The following is a 21,881-nucleotide window of genomic DNA, read 5'->3' as shown; positions in this document are numbered from 1 at the left end:
AAAAAAAACAAGCTCATAGATACAGAAAACAGATTAGTCATTGCTGGAGACAGGAGGAGGGAGGTGGGTGAAATGGGTGAAGCAGGTCAAAAGGTACAAACTTCCAGTTATAAAATAATTAATGGGGATGGAATGCACAGCATGGTGATTATAGTTAATGATATTGTATTGCATGTTTGAAAGTTCCTAAGAGAATAGACCTTAATAGTCCCTATCACAAGAGAAAAAAAATACATAACTATGAATGAAGATGGATGTTAACTAGACTTATTACTGTGATCGTTTTGTAATATATACAAATATTGAATCATTATGTTGTACACCCAAAACTAATATAATGTTGTATGTCAAGCATACATCAATAAAAATTTTAACAAAGATAAGAAGTTCTATTTTTACAACACCAGGATATTCGGAAAATACCCCAAAAGTAAGTATTAAAAAGAAGTAAACACTATCCCCAAATTACCACCAACACCGTAATCTACATTTTTCCAAAAATTTTTCATGGTAATACATAACAAATTGCATAGTTATCCTACACTCATACTCATATCCTACATAATTTCCTTAAGTCTCTGTTGAACATAGCCTATTAGAGTAAATAAATTTAGCTGCTATAAGAAATAAGCCCAGGGGTGCCTGGGTGGCTCAGTTGGTTGAGCATCCAACTTCAGCTCAGGTCATGATCTTACAGCTCATGAGTTCGAGCCCCACGTCGGGCTCTGTGCTGACAGCTCAGAGCCTGGAGCCTGCCTCGGATTCTGTGTCTCCCTCTCTCTCTGACCCTAACCCAGTCGCATTCTGTCTCTGACTCTCTCAAAAATAAATAAACATTTAAAAAAATTTAAAAAAAAAAGAAATAAGCCCAGAAATCTGCATCTAAAATGATAAAAGTGTATGACTTCACCAGATCGCAGACCACTGCACACAACAGAGCCATTCCCCTTGCCACACCAAGGATCCTTTCAGCCTGTGATGCTAGGAGCATGAGGCAACATCTTCAACATTCCTTGTAGGTCACTGTGGAAAGAGAAGAAGGAATGGAAAGCAACATGGGTTTCTGAGAGGACAGGCCTGGAAGAAGCATGCATTACTTCTGCTGACATCCGTGGACTCAATTTCAGTCACAGAGGTAAGGGTCTGACTCCAAAAACAAAGGTGACAAAAAGGAGTAAGGGTAAAAATTTAGCTGCATGCCCAACACAAAAGGAGATACAGAGACTAGTGAGCATTAGCAGTCTTTGGGTTGTGTGGTGGTTTCAAAATATGTCCACCAATTACCTGATGTTCCTCCCTTCAAAAGGTAGAGCCTAATTCCCTTACCCTTGAGTGTGGAAGTTCTAGCAAAGCGATGTAATGGTGTATGGCTTCTGAGACTAGGCTGTAAGAGACATTGCAACTTCCTACTTGTTCACCCTCTCTTCTCTCTTGAATCACTTACTCTGAAAGAATGTCAGCTTCCTGTCAGGAAGACACTCAAATAGCCATGTAAAGAGGCTGAGGTGATAAGGATTTAAGACTCCTGCCAACAGCTAGCAACAACTGAGACAGACTTCCTCTTAACCGCCAGCCATCTGAAAAGGCCATCTTGGAATTCATCTTCTAGCCCCAGTCCCACCTTCAGATGATTGCAGCCCTAGCCGACATTATGACTGCCACCTCATGAGAGATCCAAACTAGAAATCTTAGATTTTGACACAAAACCTGTGTGACACAATAAATGTTTAACATTTTAAGCCACTAAGTTTTAGGATAATTTGTTACGTACCAATAGATACTTAATGGAGCATAGATCAACACACACAGCATAAGCCTAGGCAAAATGTCGCCTAGTGGGACTTTGGGCCCAGACCTAAGATCAAACCCTTAATGGAGGCTCAGTGACTCTCTTACTTAAACGTAGCAGCTATGAGAGCGAGAGGCAAAGCTGACAGAGACGCTTCCTCTATGTATTTCCCTTCGGTCCAGACCGTATTCTGGCCCTCTAAGTATTACCACTCAAAGGGTCAGGTAATGCCATTCCAAGGGAAACCATGCCAAAGAAAAACAAGGAAGAGGAAGGTGGAATCTGAATCTGAACAACATGTTCCTGGAGGTAGAAGGAGGAGGCAGCCCCTTACCCCTCTTACAGAAGTAGTGCCAGGAGAAAGGAGAGCAAATTTGCAGAAAGGGAAAAGAAAAATGGAAAACTTTCCATTCTGACCTGGAATCAAAACCTCTTTCCTTGTTTCTCAAAATTCTCTACATCAAAGTGCTGGGAGTCATTACATATCCTTATACACAGATCCATTCACATTAGAATTCTTGTGACATGGGATGGAGTGGGTTAATACAGAGGATCTTTATGCCTTCCCGGGAGACCAAATGGTGTTATTTCCTGGCCTCATTCTTCTCTGCTTTCTGATAATAAAGGCTGGAGTCTGGCTTAATTCCATGATAGAATAACAATTTCTAACAATAGCCTATCTTCTCAAGTTCATTTTCACTTAATAACATCATATTCTAATACACAGAGTTACTCAAACAAATAACCAACAAAGTCTTTCCAAATGGAGACAGAAATAAACTGCCTTTAATGGACAGAGTACTTAGTACATTAATTGTTTACATACAGCAACAAACATTGATTGCATTGGTTTGTTAATGTCTAAAGTTCTTAAATGATTTTTTTAATAAATTAAAACTGTCCCCTTTTACTGGATTATCACTAATTATTTCCATCTTGACAGATAGCTCATATTATGCTTTGGGTAAATTATGTTTTTTAATGTTTATTTATTTTTGAGAGAGAGAGAGAGAGTGGAGGAGGGGCAGGGAGCAAGGGAGACACAGTATCCAAAGCAGGCTCCAAGCTCTGAGCAGCCAGCACAGAGCCTTATGTGAGGCTCGAACCCACAAACCATGAGATCATGACCTGAACCAAAGTCAGACACCCAACCGGCTGAGCCACCCAGGCGCCCCTGCTTTGGGTAAATTATTAACAAGTTCTGAATTTAGCTCAAATTAAAGAAATGTTTTACCAGCAATAGCAATATGGCTATTGTTCAGCAGTCAGTTTTATCCCTTGCTTGAAAGACTAACTTGCCTGGTAGGCCCTTTCTAAATGGATAGAGATAGGTAGGTAGGTAAGTAGGTAGGTAGATAAGTAGGTAGACAAGAGGATGGATAGAAAGAAAAAATGAGGGGTGCCTCACTGGCTCGGTCGGTTAAGCATCTGACTTCGGCTCAGGTCACGATCTCGTGGTTTGTGAATTTGAGACCCGCGTCAGGGTCTGTGCTGACAGTTCAGAGCCTGGAGCCTGCTTCAGATTCTGTGTGTCTCTCTCTCTTCCCCTCTCTGGTTTGTGCTCTGTCTCTCTCAAAAATAAATAAACATTAAAAATTTTTAAAAAAAGAAAGAGAAAATGAGATAGGGAAAGAGAGAGAGATGGGTGTACACAAATAGAAGGCATGGCTGAAACACACAGGAGACAAAACGTCTTGATTGCTTGGCAGAAAGCGCAACACCCTGAGATCTGAGACCTGGTTCTGTGTCCTACTCTGGCACTTAGAACTTTTTCACTCAAAGCAAGTAACTGAAAGCATTCTCAAGTCCATGTCCCTGTTCCTGATAGGGAACACCACCATGCTGTCCTGCCTATGGTGTTGAAATACTTAATATAGGTGCCAGTGCTCTAAAAGAACAATCCAGAGTGCAAGAGATCATGCAGATGAAGAGAAAATGCCTCGTGTGGCCGCCATCTCCAATTCGTAACCCTCCACTTCCAAAATTGCTTTTGCTGCTCTGATGGGAGTAGAGGCAGCTTCTTGCCAGAATTCCATTGTGTTTAGTTCCCCCTCACACTTTGTTCTTGCCTACCCCAAACCTTCGCTTCCAGAATAGACCCAAGCTCCTGCTAAAATAAAATTTAACTATAAAAAGGATTTTAATATCTCTGAGAACATGACAGCCAAAACCCAAACTCTGATTAGATTCCTTGCTATGCTTGACCCTAAACTCAAAGCACCAAAAGAACAAAATTGTTCACTCTTTCTCCTCCCTCCTCACATCTAGTGTGTTGGAATGACCTTTGATGACCTTTGCCCTCCCTTCAGGTCTAAGAATCTTCATCATAGTATCCCAAGGCTTTATCCAAAGCCACCAGATTCTCATCATTTTACCAAGCCTACCTTGAGCTCTCAAGACCACCACACAGTTAAATCTACCCCTAGGACACTCCCACTCCCACCTCCCCAAACACAGGACAGTGCAGAAAGGGCAAGTTCCCTGCCTGTCTTTCCCCATCATATCCTCTGCTAACCTGTGACACAGCATTTTGGTCAAAGCAGAGTTGAATGAATCATAAATGGTGAGAGAGTTCCCACTTCGCAGTTTTCGGCATGCATGGCATCTTACCTTAGTGGATTTGTCAGCTGCTTTTTCGGGCTCAGGAATCATGCCAGCCTTAGCAGCATAGCATTGAGCTCAAGAAAAACTAGCCAAGAAACCATGAATGAGATATAAAATGGCAAATGCGCCCTAGGCTGATGGAGGAGAAGACAGATGTGTAATGTTAATCAAATGATTCACAGGTGCCTCTGGGTCTTTTCAGGATTGCCAGGACCCAGAAACACTTGCATCATCATTGCAACTGTTTGTATCAATGAAGCAAGTTTTTCATCGGCCAACAAAAAATACTCAGAGATGATCTCCAACTTCTGTTAATCCAGTTTGGATTTTAGGGGAGCCAGAGAACTCCAGGTAACTGTGAGTTTTCATCACCTCTTAAGCAACCGAATGAACATACTAGTCACTTTAAGATCCTTTTCCACAAGTCAGCAAAGTCCCTTTTCCCTGGCTTGGTGTCCTCGGCCCCACTAGGGAAATCTCCTAAGTATTCATGCCTACTTATTTACTCTAAATGTTCACACCTGTGCCCCTCTTAGTGGCCACCAGAAAATATATTTATTGGAAGCCGCCTCAAAAGTAGGCAGTTTGCAATGATTTTGAGGAGCCTGGCTTCAGCCCAGTGTTGCCATGACTTTTGTGACTTTTTATTGCCATTGCCACTACTGCTACCACAGGCAAAGGATTATGAGAAACCAGATCTATTACTATCTCAGCAAATGGTGGGACCAAATAATTCTGAGGATCTTGGAGGGGTGTGTCACATTTTATTTATTCATTCATTCATTCATTTATTTATTTATTTATTTAATGTTTATTCATTTTGAGAGAGAAAAAAAGAGAGAGAAACCAGAGGAGAGGCAGAGAGAGGGAGAGAGAGAATCCCAAGCAAACTCAGTGCTGTCAATGTAGAGCCAGACATGGGGCTCGATCTCACAAACCATGAGATCATGACCTGAGCCAAAAATCAAGAGTCAGATGCTTAACAGACTAAGCCACCCAGGTGCCCTGTGTCCTATTTTAAAATCAGAATGTGAGTAGGACTTGGCCGTTTTCTTATACTAAGTAAGAGCAAGCTGTCAGCTGCTGGGCTCTGGCCCAGATTCATGGTCAAAGACCTGGGCTTTGTGGCTTTGAGCTTTCTCTACCTTCCCTCCTTTCTTCCACACAGTGTGACAATCGGCCTGGGGCCTCAGCAATACAGGTTGCACATAGGTACAACCAGGGAGTGGGAAAGTTGATCCCTGGAGAGGACCCTGGGTAAATTCCCAGCCTCGCCATGCTTGGGTGGGAGAGCTCTGAGGCACGTTCCACAGTTTCTCCGAGTCCCTAGAAGGACTGAGTCCCCACTATATCCTACAGCCTCCTCATCCATGTGTCCTGTGTTGGCTTTTTCCTTCTCTGTCTCACTTCACTCCCTGCTTCTGCTTCCTGGGATCTCCTTCCAATAAGCCACCAGCACCTAAGTTCTTGCCTCAGAGTCCTGCTTCAGGATGACCTGAAAAAAATGAAGACCTTCTTATTTCTTTTCCTCTTTCTAAACTGTGCTGGAAACTCACTTTCCTGGAGGCAAAGCTGAAGGTAGTGGATCTGGGGTCTGAGTCATGGGGAGGGTCAGGAGGACACCAAAGGATGCTGAGGACATGAGCTGGATAAGCCCCCTGCAGTGCCTAGCTAATGTCAATAGGTTCCGTGATGACATTTATTAAGAGAACATAGACATAAATGTCGCCCTTGCTCCAGAGCTCCAGCATGCTCCAGGGGCTGAACACCCACAGCGGCTGTGGCTTACCGAGCCCTCACCCTGTGCCTGTTCAGGGAGGAGCACTGGGTGGGATGTCACTCCATCTTGGCAGAACTATAAAACTCCCCCCAACACTGCCAGCATCAGCAATAAGGATGGTCTATTGCCTGCTGTTTTTAAACAGTTGGATTTACAAATTGAGAACATTGCTTCTCCAGCAACAGCACAGACTTGTTGAGAGCAAACAAGAACACCAACAGCTAGAGTGTTAAAAATGCAGCAGAATAGAAGAACTCTGTGACTTTCAGAGTGACTTGCAGCCCTTGCAAGGAGGGAACCCAATACAGAGTCTAGATGCCTAGAGTCCTGTGCTGACGGCATCAGAGCTGAGTCAGGTTGGGGGGGTGGAAACGGCAGAATCCATGAGACATTCCCACTGTTCCAACATGCTAGTGACCAGGTATGCTGTCCGTTAACCCTGGAAGTACACCAAAATTAATGTTTCTTTTTGTTGCCTGGGTTTTGGCTAGACCTGTGCTTATTAAAAAACAAATAAACAAGGAGCACCAGGGTGGCTCAGTTGGTTAAGCATCCAACTTCAGCTCAGGTCATGATCATCATGGCCTTTAGTTCCAGCCCTGCATCAGGCTCTGTGCTGACAGCTTGAGCCTGGAGACTGCTTCTGATTCTGTGTCTCCCTTTCTCTCTCTGCCCCTCCCCCACTTATGCTGTCTCTCTCTCTCTCTCTGTCTCTCTCTCTCAAAAATAAATAAACATTAAACAATTGACATTAACTTAAAAAAAATTAAAACAAACAAACAAAACTTGTTTGTCCCAACTAATCCTTTTGCTGATTCTACAAATCTCCAGTTTAGAAGTTTCTCCCCACTTCTCACTTCTAGTGTGGGAGTGACCTCTGATGACCTTTGCCTTCCCTCAGGCCCCTTGAAAGAATCTTACTGAAATGGGATAAACCCAAGTGACAATGACTGTCAAGATCCTGAGACCTCGAGGGGATCCAAGCTCTAGGTAAACAGCCACTCTTAAGTTATAGTGTTTCAGACAAAGGGTAGGATAATAGAAGACACTTAGGGTTCAAGGTCTCAGAAGTCTGACGTTTTAAAATTAATTGATAGGTGACCAATGCTTGCATGAGAGAACAGTGAGAAAGGGATGTGTTCCTTATCCCTGGGGAATTTCTTAATGTTGTAAAAGATGAGTAACCACACTAGAGGAAATTGGTTCATAAAATAAAAAATAAAAATATCCTTGTGCAGTCCACTTATTTGGGACTTCTTTTGAGCTAAGGAGTTGAAACACTTAGGTACTTGCCAGGCATTTCTCCCTTATCTACTTGCCACTTTGTTTATGTTAACGCCCTGCCTCGTTCCATGCTTGATAAATACACTATATACTCTTTTAGTTTCATCTCTCCTTACTGTTACCTGGATATGCTTTTCCTATTTCATTATGAACTTTCAAAATAAGTGCCAGATCACAAAAGGACGAATACTGTATGACGTGCTTAGAGTAGTTGAATTCAGAGACAGAAAGTAAAGTGGTGGTTGCCAGGGGCTGGGGGAGGGGAGAACGGGGGAGTTAGCATTTAATGGGTATAGGATTTCAGTTTTGCAAGATGAAGAACGTTCTAGTGATGAATGGTGGTGATGGTTGCAAAGCAATATGAGTGTTCTTAAAGCCATTGAACTGCACACCTAAACAGGGTTAAAAAGGTATATTTTATGCTATATGTATTTCACCATAATTTTACGAACAGAACACCTGACTCACTCTCATGATATTTACCTGTAAGGTTCACCAGAATGGAAATATTTGTCACATCCAGATCCACCTTAACATTGTTTTCTAGGAAGAATTGAGGTAGAGAAATACATACTTTCCCCTCCTGGACAAGGAGGATATATGCAGTATGAGTTTTGCCAAGGGAAGAAGAGAGGCAAGGTGGCATTTCCCTCTGAATTTTGGTTTTATGATCATTCTTTCGTCTTCTCTAATTTGCTGTCTTAATTCAACGCCATCCTTAAAAGTGGATGTCTTTCTAAAACAGCCACGTTCGAGGACAAACCACTCTCCCACTGCGTATGTTGGTTAAATTATCACGTTGTTTAAATTATCAGGTGAAAATATTTGCCCTGCGCTGGGTTTTCTGATGGTAACAGGGTTTGAACTTGACTAGACTTTTTTGTTTTATTTTGGTTGTATATCATTTACCCATATCATTCGGCAAATTACTGTATGAATATTTGTACTGATGTTCCCACAAAAGGGCACTAAGTACTGCACTAAATCTTAGCAGAATCCCTGTTGGAACACTCTGTGAAATTGACGGGATTTGGGTTTTTAGGTGTTTTCCTTCCACCCAGCTGAGCTGCATTCCCATAACCCAATATGAAAGTGTGGCCATTCACATTAACTTAAACTGATGAAATATCTTTTCCTTCCCTTGATTTCCTACAACATATTTTCCAGTTATCCTTTATGCTCTACAATTACTTGGGGGAGTTTGCTTTTTGGCTTAAAAGCCTATTGCCATTTTATTATTTTAGAACACCAAGGGAATCCCTTTCAAGCAAGAGAGCAGCATTTTCTCTTCCGTCTTGAAGGAAGCCAGCCCCTTCGCTGTCACATTTCAGGCTGTGGATTGTTTTCTGACCTCTGGTTTCAAGCAGCATGGATGGCATACGGACTCAGGACTAAGGTTTTGTTTAATGCCAACGAGCATCGTCTCTCCTCGCCTTCTCCCGTGGCTGCTGCTAGTTATCGTGTTAAAACAGTGGCGGCAGCATATCTGCCCAGGCAGTTCCGCTTCTTGCATTCAAATAATTTGGATGCAGATTTTCTTTCTCTTTCAAGCACTGAATATGATTCAGTTCCAAATATCCGTTATTATTTCACCTGCCTTGAAACGGGAATTGTAAGCACTCTGATAAATGATGTGAAAGACTGTCTAATTTCCGTAACAACCTCTGTCAGCTGTTAACTTGCAATTTTATAACATCTAAAACATTCTGAAATTCCTCTGTGCATATCCCTGAGTGAGCTGACAGCCACGTGGCCCCTGCATCAACTCTGCCAAGAAAGAAGGAAAGAGAGAAAAGGAACTATTTTCCTCTTTCTCTGGCAGTGGAAGAACACTGCTCTCAAAGCTCAGCCTGCGTGAACAATGAGTCTTTTTCCATAGAATAGAAGACACGAGAGCCCATCACTGCATACAGTTGGGCTTAATTAACTTAATTTCTATCTTCAGAACGCTCCCTTTTCCTTTCTCAGAGTCAAGGTGAGGGGAGAATGGGAGGGAACAAAGGTGGGAAGCTCAGAGATCAAAAAAGAACAACTAACCCACCGAAGAGGCCACTGTTGTTTTCAGTGGCTGAAAACCCTCTGAGTTGATGAACCATGTGTTGTATGTTATGTGAATATTTGTTGCAACATAAAGATAGCGTGAGGTCATCACTAAGCTCACCCTGCTGTAGGTGGTGATCATTTGGTTTGTAATAAGCTTCAGGAAAGACAGCTTTCAAGAGGGGTCCACCACAGTCAGGAGCTCTGTAACAGTTACTTTCATAACCCTAAATCCAGAGTTTCCATGAAGACACTCTAAACGAACTGTATAGACTAAATAAACATCGCTGTGGGGTAGGGAGGGCTCCAATATGGAAATCATGGTGACAATACATTGGCAGGAGTTGCATGCTGCAGTAAATTATAATGTAAACAGCTTTCCTTGATAGAAAACCCCATATGGAAAATGGAATCCAGCTGTAGACTATAGATCACATAAAACACCACATCTCTGCACTGAGTAGGAAAGCTGAAGAAGGTAGTGCAGGGACACTTGGGTTTTTTCAGTCTGCACAGCGGAGGGTGAACTTGATGTGTTGACCTTCATTACAAAAGGTGGGTGCGCAGTTCCCCAGAGGCACATTCCACTTGGGCTCAGGTTTACAAGCCAGAATTTGTTTCCTTGGGTCCCACTTTACTCTTTATCAGAGTAAAGACTCTTTATCAGAGTAAAGACGCCAGCTTCTGACAAAGGGTGTGGGAAAGCTTCTGAATCCGTGAGTGTTCCCTATATGCCAGACACGAGAAGAGTTTAATTAAAAACTTAAATATAAAAGCAGAAAAAATGCAGCAAATAATTTAACAAGCACTGCCTCCAGATTAACAAGCGTCAATATTTCGTCCTACTTGCTCCAGATCTTTGTACCTTTGTATAAAAGATACAAAATATTCCGGTTAAAATGGAAGCTCCCTTTTTTCCTCTCCTGAGTCCCATTCTCCTCCACCACTCCCCCACCCCCTCCAGGCAGAGAAGCAGCCGTGCTGCATTTGGTATCTTTCTTATGTGGATTATGTTACTGTATTATCTCATTCCCTCCAGCAATTCTTTGAAAAGGCTATTATCCCCGTGTTATAGATGAGGAAACTGAGACCCAAGAAGATCAGTATTTGCCCATGGTCACACAGCAAGTAGGTAAAAGAGTTGAGCCTCACAGACAGGTTGCTCTGACTCAAAACTTGTGCCCTTTTTTACCATATCCTACACTTGGGGGAGCTGGTCTTTCTCATCTGCCCTGAAGGTGGCAGGGATTCTTTCCAACTGAATCCTTTCACCTCTTCAGATCTTGATTCATGGGCTTTGCTTTCTGATTCCTTGATGGAATCATTTTCAAATTTTTGCCTTTTTGGTTTATAAAGCCAAAGCATGAATCCAACCGGGGAGGGTTAAGATGGGAGAATTACATTATCTTAGCGTATGCATTTGGGCATCCTATCTGTTTTTAAATGCACCACTGGTTCATGATTACCTTCCCGAGGGCCAACGGTGAAGCCTATATTTCATTGGCCCCATGCCATTAGGGAGCTATCTGTGAAGTGGTTTTTAAAATCTCTCCCTGGATACTTACAATTTGTTTCATAGCTGTAACACTCAAAAAGGACTTCCAGAGAAAGGTGGGACAAAAGCAAAGCATAACTTAGATTCAAGAGTGACTACAGTACAGACTTAAAAAAAATGGTTTTGCAAAGTAATTTGGTAATATGTATCATGAGCCACAAAATTATCCATAATGTTTGACTGTAAGAACTACATTCTGAGAATCTATCCTAAAGAAGCAACCAAATAGTGGGAAAAGCAACATTCAAAACACTTCCTAATTCTGTTATTTATTGAAGCCTGGAAGGGAACTAATGGTCCAACAAATGTTGTTAGATGTACTATAGAAGGACCCCTTGACTGAAACATGTATTGTCATTAAATTGATAAAAGAAAAGCAAGGCACCCATCCTCACTGCTAATTAGGTGTATTAAATTTGCCAAGCTGGTTAATCATTCCGATTTTCAAATTTCTCAGTAGCAGTATACAAAATACTGATATCTACCTTAAACATACGAGAAAATTGAATGGGCTAAACATGAAATAACTTATTCCACTTATGGCACTGGATAGTACCCAATAAACTGTACCTAATAAAATGATTATCTATGAAAAAGGTATAGATTTGTTGCAATTACTACAAAATATGTCAATAAAAGAGCCTGGATTCAAATATATAAAAAGATAATCTAATTTATGTTACATGTTTTTATTACAGTAAAAAATTAAAAATATCTGATTTGGGGTAGTGGTGTAGGAGAGGCAACATTTTTACTCTACCCTCTTAGGTTCATGTTTTAGAGGCCTGCAAATTAAATGTAAACTTATAGGTTATCAGGGGAACAACCAAAACTTATATATAAAAAAGAAGTGGCTTTCTGAAATACATATATACCTATATACCTATATATATCTTATAGGTATATAAAAATGGGAGTTTATATACCTAACTTAACAGGGGGAAGGAGAAGAAAAGGCTTCTATGAGAGGAACAAATGGATTTCTAGGAGAAGAAATAAGAAAGTCTGTGATAATGTTTATTCAGGTCAGACTTCGTCTTAGCTTTTTTTCTTCTCAGACATAAAAATCCCCTGAAGATGGGACTCATGGCAGCCCCACTCCCAGAAGTTTCTGTAAAGGAAGGCTTTTTGCTGCACCTATTAAATCCCAAATGTCTTTGCTTTAAAATAATCTTTATATTAATTCCGGGGGGCCTAAATGGGCCTCCACATTGGCATTAAAGCACTTTTCCACCAGGTTGCCTGGGTGGCTCAGTCAGTTAAGCATCTGACTCTTGGTTTTGGCTCAGGTCATGATCTCATGGCTTGTGAGTTCCAGCCCTGCTTTGGGCTCTGTGTGGAGCCTGCTTGGTATTCTCTCTCTCTCTCTCTCTCTCTCTCTCTCTCTCTCTGTCTCTCTCTCTGCCTCTCCCATGTGCGCTCACTCTATCTCAAAATAAACTTAACAAAAAAAAAAAACCCCACTTTCCCCTCTTATATATTAAACAAACTTGCTGTAATATTGTTAGGCAGATTTTATAAACTTTTTAAATAAAGTGCTATTTTCTAGGCTGTTACTGTATAATCTATGACAGAGGAAGCTTTTCAGTTCAGAAGAGAAAAATTCTAACACAGTCTATATTCAGAGATCATTGCAATGGTAGAAAGAGCCCTGGACTATCATCCCAAGGACCTCTGGTCACATCACAGGAATAGGATTTACCTCCTGTGTTCCACCATCCAATGGACTGGGATATGCTGGTCCTCAATTTCCTCACGTGTAAAGTAAGGATAATAATAATGTCTAATTTGCACATTTCTTAAAAAGAACTGGGTAAGATCTATGTAGGTTGAAAGATCATTTCATTAATAAAGACTCATTTGTGTTAGATTAAAATACTTTAATATATATGATCTTATAAATAAGGTGACATTTTATTCATGTAATGAATAAGGGAAGAGGCATGATGATTAAACCTGAAAACTTAAAATATATGTATGTATTCTCCTCCAGGGAATGGCAAGCTGATGATATTCACCCTTAGGCACTCCAGTGGCTACAGCTTACGTCAATGCTGTCGTTTTAAAGACAAACTTGTTTTTTTAAAACTGGAGTTAAGGAAGAGCTAGAGACCTTACGGAAATAAAACAATAGCTTAAAGATGACCCTGAACACGATGACCTTGAAAAATGAGATTGTTATTAAAGAACATTGCATTGGATACTTCATCCTGGTTATTTTTTCCAGCTCAAACCAGAAATGCCACCCTCTTCATCTCCTAGAGTCTCTGACATAGTTATGGATAGAAACTGGATGACAATGGGTTCATTTTTGATCCAGCAGTGTTGATTTAGACATGGAGTTTATCTGCTAATTTAACCAATATTTCCTAATATAAACCCTCCACCCACTCACAAACTATTATAAAGAATTTTCCCGAAACTTACAGCCTTACCTGGAAAAAACAGTTGTTCAATCCATCAAATGTAGCTATTAATAGTAACTTTAAAATTGTCCTACAAGGTCCAAGTGAATATAAACATTGGAATAAAGTACTCTGTGCACTCATAATATGCTTCTAAAAATTAAGCTTTTCATGTGGAAATTATCAAATAAATAGCTGTCCTCATTTCTGTGGAGATAAATAGCTCCAAGATTTCATTATTTGTTATGAATTTTCAAAAGAATTGGTTAAAACTCGTATCTGGTTAACAGCCTGACACAGCTTCTCCTATTTTCCACAAAAATACATAGAAAGCTTTTCTTTCTTAATGATAGTCATAATGCAATTTTTTAAAGGACTATTGCCAGAATCCTGGAGAAATTTCTCTAACTCCAAAGTCAAATGATAGACAAAAGCAAGTGACTAGTTGGTGCTTTACCTCTGAAAATAATGGAGGCTTTCATTCTAAAATATCGACAGATATCCTTCATCCTTTCCTAATTTCATCCTCCTGATTCAGACTCTTTGCCATGCAGCCACTTTTCTAATGCTAAATGTCTGGGTAGAGGTTTTTAAGGCAATCAGGATACTGGTTAGCCATTCCCCAGAGTATCTCTCCTTTCTCCATGTAGTCAGAAACTGTGGCCCCCAGGGCAACTAGAGCGCATTGCATTCAGGGCTTGTCCACTTACTGAAGTGCGAGAGAAACTGCAGAGGACATGGGAAACAGGGCATCCTAGGGATTATAGGTTTTTAGCTTTCTTCATTTGCTCAGAGTATCAGGAAATCAGGAAACCTGTAGAAGTGCTCTAAATGAAAGCTCACTAAAGCTGAAAAAGTCTGCCTTAAAACTATAGGAAATGTGGGAACTATATAGATGCAGAATACGGTCATGGGCATTCCACAGTCACTGTGTCAACAACCACCAAGTCACTATTTATTGGAGGATGAGTAAATATAAAAAGGGTGGAGGTAACTTACAAAAAAATTAGGTAAGAGAAAGGAAGTGTCTTGAATACTCAAAGAAATCACTAATTTCTGAAATGACATTACTGCAAGAATCAAAAAAAAAAGTAATTTTGAATACTCTGTCATCTCCACTAGGATACTAGAATACTTGAGTTCAAATCTTGTGTGCTGCCATCACCTTGGGCAGATTCCTTAATCATTCTGATCTTCATTTATCTGTAAGTGAAAAAATGGAGATAAAAATATTTCCTCACATAGGGTTGTATTAAGAATTGCATAGTATTGTGTAAATGAAATGCTTCAATGCTTAGAAAATGGAAGAGTATAGCAGTGGTAGTAACAGAGTGGATGAGGTGGTGGTGGTGACAATATTTTCGGTAAATATTCTGATGTATATATGTATACTGATCGGTTGGTTCTGATGTATCAACATGTTTGAGAATCACTGTGTCCAGACTCCTTCTATGACCTGGTGCCTTCCTACCTACAGTTTCATCTTTGCCTTTCCCTTCCTCATAAAACAGAACTTCCCACGTATTATAGGATAAGCTCTTCTAGGCCTGGAGCTATCCCTTTGCCTGGAGCACAGACCCCACCTCATTCCAGTTCTTTGAAACACTTATCCCTATTTATTCTTCAGTATTCAGCTCAAGCATTGTCTCCTCCAAGACCTATTTTCCATCAAAGGAAATATGCCCAACAAATGAGCAATTTCTATTTTTTTGGTCTCCCAGAGCATTCTGTAGCAGTAACTCAAACACATCTTTGCATTATACTGAAGCTATCTCTTCCATGTCTGCTTCTGTTCCCACCAAGCTTTGTCTTAAGGACAAAGCCCATATTCTGTGTAGCAATTCCAAACTCTAGATTTCACCATGGAATGATTATTTCGGTTTTACAATGGATAGTTTACAATTTTTTAAAGTTTTTGTAATGTTTATTTTTGAGAGAGAGACAGAGCGCAAGCAGAGGAAGAGCAGAGAGAGAGGGAGACACAGTCTAAAGCAGGCTCCAGGCTCTGAGCTGTGAGCACAGCCCGATGTGGGGCTCAAACCCACAAACCGTGAGATCATGACCTGAGCCAAAGTCGGATGACTTTGACCAACTGAGCCACCAAGGCACCCCTAAAATATTTTTTAAAGCACTATTACCAAATTAACAGTAAACTATGTGGTAAATTACAGAGCACAAAGAACAACGGCCCAATTTTTTTCTGAATTTGTGTTTAATATACGCATATACAACATATATGTGCATACTTCTGAGTTAAAATAACCTATGAAGCCAACATTTCCTAAAGCAAATTCCTAGAAATACTTGTTTCATGAGCTACTCAATGAAAAGAAAGATACGTGAAATTAGATATTCTGAAATATCCTACACTAAGAATTGAAGAATCATTGTTGAATACAATGGTTCCAAGAGTTACTTGACCATGATGCCATTTTGTTAAGTATACTTTTAAACCCTCGGAGTAAGTAGAGTTCTGTAGACACACATTTTGAAAGATGCAGAGTGACTTATTCTAACCAGTCCTTTTGCTAAGGTGGCAGACAGCACAGATGCAGATGTCATGGCATAGAGAGACAATTTTTGTTGGAGTGGGCTATGCTCTTACTATAGCACAGCCAGAAGCAACAGACACATTGCAAGTACATTCTGTTGCATGGCTGTTCACCTCACCCTTTCCATTACTAAGGATTCTGCTCTGCTTTCATAGGCAGTCCTTTTAATTCAGTGAATAACGTTTTCCCCTTTTGAGGCATGTGTAAATGGATTGCTAACTATTTTGCAATGCATCCATCTGTGACCACAGTCAGGCTCTGGGCAGCAATTAATTGAGACAACCTGAGATATGATTATGCCTCACAAATAGGAAGGAAGAAAGGAGGGGGGGGGTTCTTCTTTCTTTATAGTATCAATTTTATTTCTAATATCATGTGTATGATATATATTTGTTTATAACATCACATTTATCATATTTTTCTATCTATTTTTTTAAATTAAGGCATAGTTTGGGGAATATGTACAAAAATGCACTTCTGATTTACAGTTTTGGGTGGAATGAGGACAGAACTTAGCTTCTCCTATTTTATTCATGAAATCTTAGTACAGGAAATGGTATACTATCCATTTATGTTAGTGGCTTCATATTCAGCACAAAATTAAGCTTTCTGCCTGGTGTCATTTGTCAACTAAGCTTTTTAAAGCAGTAATTTTCCTTTATCCCTTTTAAAGGCAGCTTGTTCTTAAAAACCAGAGTGTGCCACATTACCCAACAAATTGTCACCAAGGAGAAGGAACAACATGAAAGCTGGGAATTATAATGCTGACCAAGTGCAAAGCAAATAGTTTTTTTGACCACCAATCTTATCTCAAATGCAGAGACTCAAATGTCAACTTTGGTAATAATTCAGAAGGTTAACTGACACTCTGCCCTGAATCTGAAATACTCAAAATTGTACATGTGTTGAAAATGCAGACTATACAAAGGTGCCTATGTACCATAAATATACATGTATCATATACAAAATGATGGAATGCCAGTCTAAGTATTTATGAAATTTCACCCTAAACAAAATATTTGTTCCAGCAATAATGAATAATTTTAAATATTTGATTCCATATATAGCTGCTAAATGCTTAAGATTTAATGCTGCCTTAGAGAAATTATAGGGAGGCCATATCTCATTGAAATATTGGCTGGAAAATTCTGGTTGCTAAATCTCTAGAGTCATACAAACAAGCATTCAAATCATTTTGGGTTTTCAAAGGAACCTGCAATTACCTCTCTTCACACTAGGTGGTGTAGTCAAGACCAACAAAACTATCAAATGGATGAATACCTTTGGTTTAGCAAGGTCAAAACTAAAGGAGAGTATCATTTTTTTTTTTTATTTTGTTTTCAACGTTTTTATTTTTATTTTTGGGACAGAGAGAGACAGAGCATGAACGGGGGAGGGGCAGAGAGAGAGGGAGACACAGAATCGGAAACAGGCTCCAGGCTCTGAGCCATCAGCCCAGAGCCTGACGCGGGGCTCGAACTCACGGACCGCGAGATCGTGACCTGGCTGAAGTCGGACGCTTAACCGACTGCGCCACCCAGGCGCCCCGAGAGTATCATTTTAAACTTGAAAACAGATATGTATCTTGTGTTAAAATCCCAGTGTGTTTGATAAAGAGAACAGATGAAGAACCAGTAAAAGAGGAATGGAAAGCCTGTTCAAATAGCTTTGGGGATAACAGGGCTTCTTAAAGATTAAGTCACCAACCACAAGGAGTACCAGTGAAAATCCACATTCCTAGAATCCACACCGCCACACTTTACAATTACGGCATCAGAACGGCAGGGATGAAGTAGGAGCCTGAGTCTGTTCTCCTAAGATACACTCGAGTTGGTCTTTATGCAAAACTCTGAGAAATAGATTTAGATTGCTCTAAATCTGTCCAGGGGTAAGAAACCCCAGTTGACAAGTGTTTGATGTTCAGAAACTTTTTTTTCAGCTTCCTATAGCTTGTATCTTGAAGATCAAGGGTTATAGGCTTCACTATAAAATCTCCAGAGGAATTTTTCCTATGTTACCATCACTGCAAGAAAAAAATCAGAGTGGCAGATTCAGCCCTATGTGTAATAGAATATTTGGAAAGCAGTCTGAGCTTTGTAGAATGGGGAAAAGAAATGTATTTTATAGAATGCAATGAAAATGAATCTCTTCTGGGAGGAATGGGTGGTAGTTATATTAGATATTCAAAAGTCGAGCCACATTGATCTGCCTTTTGAAGTAATTACATTGATATCTGGAGTTTAAAGAAATGTATTACTTGTTCCCTGCGGATGTTTTCAAAAATCTTTTTTTCTAAACCAAAGCAGTGTTTTGTTTTGTTTTTTTCTCTAGCTTGAATCACAAAAGAAAGCATTTTACTAAAGTGCAGCTAATTATTGTATAGGAATATATGTGTATGGGTGTTCATGTGTGTGTGAACTCCGGAAATGAGTTCTCTGTTTTTTATTTTAAGTGAGATGTTTTTGTTTGTTTGTTTTGGTTGAGTCAAAGCTTGCTGCCTTAAACTCATTTGTTTTAAGATATTTTTAAATGGACAATATACTAAGATGAATTTCCCACTAGTCTAACTTCAACTGAGTATACAGAATAAAATGTAACCATTTCTTTAAGACTGAGCACAATCCCTGGGGCGCCTGGCTGGCTTGGTTGGTATAGCATGCGACTCTTGATCTTGGAGTTTGATCCCCATGTTAGGCATAGAGTTTACTTTTAAAAAACTGGAAAAAGAAACATTTAGCACAATGCATGTTAAAATGTGTCCTGTATAGCATACTTAAGGAGCCATTTCTTCAGGGCTCGCTGAGGACTATTTCTCTACGGCAGGCAACTCTCTATGAAACCAGGCAACTTTGTTCCTTGAATCTTTGCACATACATTTTATGGTTTTCTTGTTTTTTCCCCCTTACTTTTAATTGTTATTTCATGTTGCCATCAATACACCAAGGCAGTTGGGAGGACTCCTGTGTCTAATCTGCAGAGGTCTTGGAAGGCTGATAGCTAAATGTAGTTTGTCAGAAACGTGTACCGAGTGAGAAGAGTGGGGGCCTAGTGGGGGAAGGGGAGGCTGCATTAGTCAAGTGTCTACCCTGGCTATACTTTTGAATTTTCTCATTCTTGATTATTTTCCCAAAAAGGTGAAGCTGCAGGTGGTTGAATGGTTACCTGAACTATTATTTCGAACAAATCTTTCTGATCTGTTTTTACTTGGGATTATAATCATAACATTTGTAGAAAAGCTTTGTGGCCCCCTCAAGGTATATAAATCTTGTTTTATTTTTCATGTACTAATAGCATGGTGCATTTTCTCTCTTAACAAAAGTGTCTCCATGTGCTTCAGCCTTTTGATTTCTAAAAAGCCTGTCTGCATTGTTATATGTGCATATATGTGTATGTGCACATGTACAAATATAAATGCAGCTATGTGAGTGTGTATTTACTATGGGGCAGAGTGAAAAGGAGCTCATTCTTCCACACTGGGAAACAACTTCATATGAACCTGCTTTCTTCTGAGCCATTTTTATTGCTTGCTTAATTATCTTTATCAAGGTCACTAAGTGGTAAAAATGCTGACAAGAAGGAATGAGGGTGCTTTACAAAGGAACAGTAAGCTAGGACTGCGATCGCTCATGTGCTCCCTTTGGGGCAGGGTGGGGGAGCTGGTGAACAAAAGCAACAGTTTCCAAGAACAAACAATGACATTCTCTGTGACCTGGAGCACAGCGAGCAACCCTGTGTCCTCACACGTCAACTCCCTCCCTGAGACCCAGGCTACCTTTTCCTCCAGCCACATCTACAAGGCCAGCATCTCAGACACTTTGGACATCTTGTTTTTCTTTTTGGTTTTAGAAAACATTCCTTATAATGGGGGGGGGGGGGGAGGAGGGAAAGCACTTTATATTTTTTTTAACTAAAGAACAGCTCTAACAAATTTACAAATCTCTAAATACATGAGGGCCTGAGTGTCTTTGTTGAGCCTTTGATCTGGAATTGCTATATCTTCCCCTGACCCCTCAGTGAGGGTAAAGACAGGTCTTGCTTTGCTCAACATGGTCTCCCTTGCGGGGCCCAGTGCCTGGCATAGAGAAGGCCCGAAACAAACATTGTGAATCAACTGATTGACTGTAGTTGCAAACAGAAACTCGACGGTGGGTGGAGATTAAGTTTAGCCCATACAAGCATCAGTCAAGATCAAAACATAAATGCGTTTATGTTTGTGTCTCTTACAGATTTATTTCCTCTTGTTTCTCCTCTGAGAGCTTTGAAAACATTTTAAATTTTATGAGGAACAAATGACATGTCCCACTATGCCATCTCAAATCTTCTTTTCTGAATTCAGGTTTCGTCTTAATTGCGGAAAAAGTGACACAGCTGCACTATAGAAAAAGTAAGCACAGAAAAGCATATTTTTAAAAATACCCATAATCTCACTGCCCAGAAACAACAGCCACTAAAATGTTGTTTCCTTCATAGTTTTCTGTATTTATGTCTTTAATGTATATCTATGTTCACATAATTGAGGTGTGTTGTAAATATAATTTCATATTCTGCTTCTTTCATGTTATTTCATAAGTGTATGCCAGTCATTAAAACTTCCTCCAAAAGCATAATTTTCATAGTCATGTTGTGCTCCACCATAGAATGATGCCGTGTAATCAAGTTAAATTCATTTCTCCATTATCGAACATTTAGATCATTTGGAACATTTTATCTTTATGACCATCTAAAGATAGTGTTTGTGCATATCATGTGCACATAATGTTTGTGCACAACAGATTACTTTCTTGGAATGGTTTCCTAAAAATAGACTTGACTATTTTTAACGCTTTTGATTAAGTATTGCTATATTGCCTTCTGCTTTTATTGCAATTTGTAGATTAAACTTCTACCAGCAGTGAATGAGACTGTAACAGTAGCTGATAGCAGCTCCCATTTGTTTTTGATGTCTTATGTACCAGACACAGTGCGAAATGCTCTATGTGTGTCATGTCATTAACTGTAACCATACCAATATGAAGTAGGTATCCTCTCATACCTATTTACAGATGAGAGACTGACAAAGAAGTTGCGTAACTTTTCCAATGTCATACAACTGGATTTGGGATCCAGATGATTCACCTCCAGAACCCTGGCCTTCACCATACTGAGGGAACAACATTGAAAGGTAACACTATATACCTAGTATTTTGATGCTTTGCTAATTTCATGAAGGAAAAGACCATATCTTGTTTCTAAATTTCATTATTTTAATATTAGCAATTTTAGGTGCTTTCTTATTATAATTATTAGCCAGTTCTATTTCTTCTAGTGTAAATTGTCTCTTTCTATCATTTGCTGCTTAGTGACTCTTCTCTTTTTACAATATAAACTTGTTAAATATTAAAAATATTCTGTTTTTCCTGTGCCTATGGGTGGCTAAAATTGCTCCTGTTTGGCATATAATTGTATTAGGATATTTGACCTTGTGACAGTTCATTTTTAAGCAGTCAGATATATTATTTTTCTTTGTGATTCATTCCATCACTAATTTTATGTTCGAAAGTAGTTCCATATCCAGATATCTGATATTAACTTACATTTTCTTTAAAAACTCTATCCTTTTCTTGTGTTGATCAACCAATCTTTCTAGGTTGTTTACCTAGAAAGTCTTGCTAATTGCCTCAGGTTTCATCTATTTGTCTGAGACCACACTGTTAGAATCCAAGTGGAAACAGATCTTTTCTAACATTTCTGTTACTCTGAAAACACAGTTCACAAAAATTTCAAGACAGCAACTTTGTCTGCTCCATCTCCCCAAAAGAGGAAAACCAAGAAAGCATAGATACACATTGCTAATGATCATTTGATACAGAGGATTGAGTTTTGGTCCTGGGCA

At 39.7% G+C, this 21,881-nt stretch overlaps 1 protein-coding gene across 5 annotated transcripts in view; it reads left to right on the top strand.

The window, feature by feature from the left end:
• ELMO1 (engulfment and cell motility 1) overlaps positions 1–21,881 on the top strand; it is a 734,972-nt gene that overhangs the window by 148,715 nt on the left and 564,376 nt on the right. For all 5 annotated transcript variants that reach the window (XR_006716458.1, XM_045495324.1, XM_045495323.1 and 2 more), the window contains 3 exons: positions 1,020–1,135; positions 20,346–20,393; positions 21,052–21,170. The gene's annotated coding sequence lies outside the window, so the exon portion shown is untranslated. The remainder of the gene's footprint in view (positions 1–1,019; positions 1,136–20,345; positions 20,394–21,051; positions 21,171–21,881) is intronic.

Source organism: Leopardus geoffroyi, chromosome A2 (genome assembly GCF_018350155.1).
Source record: "Leopardus geoffroyi isolate Oge1 chromosome A2, O.geoffroyi_Oge1_pat1.0, whole genome shotgun sequence".
NCBI lineage: Eukaryota > Metazoa > Chordata > Mammalia > Carnivora > Felidae > Leopardus > Leopardus geoffroyi.
This window is presented reverse-complemented; position numbering and strand designations above follow the sequence as displayed.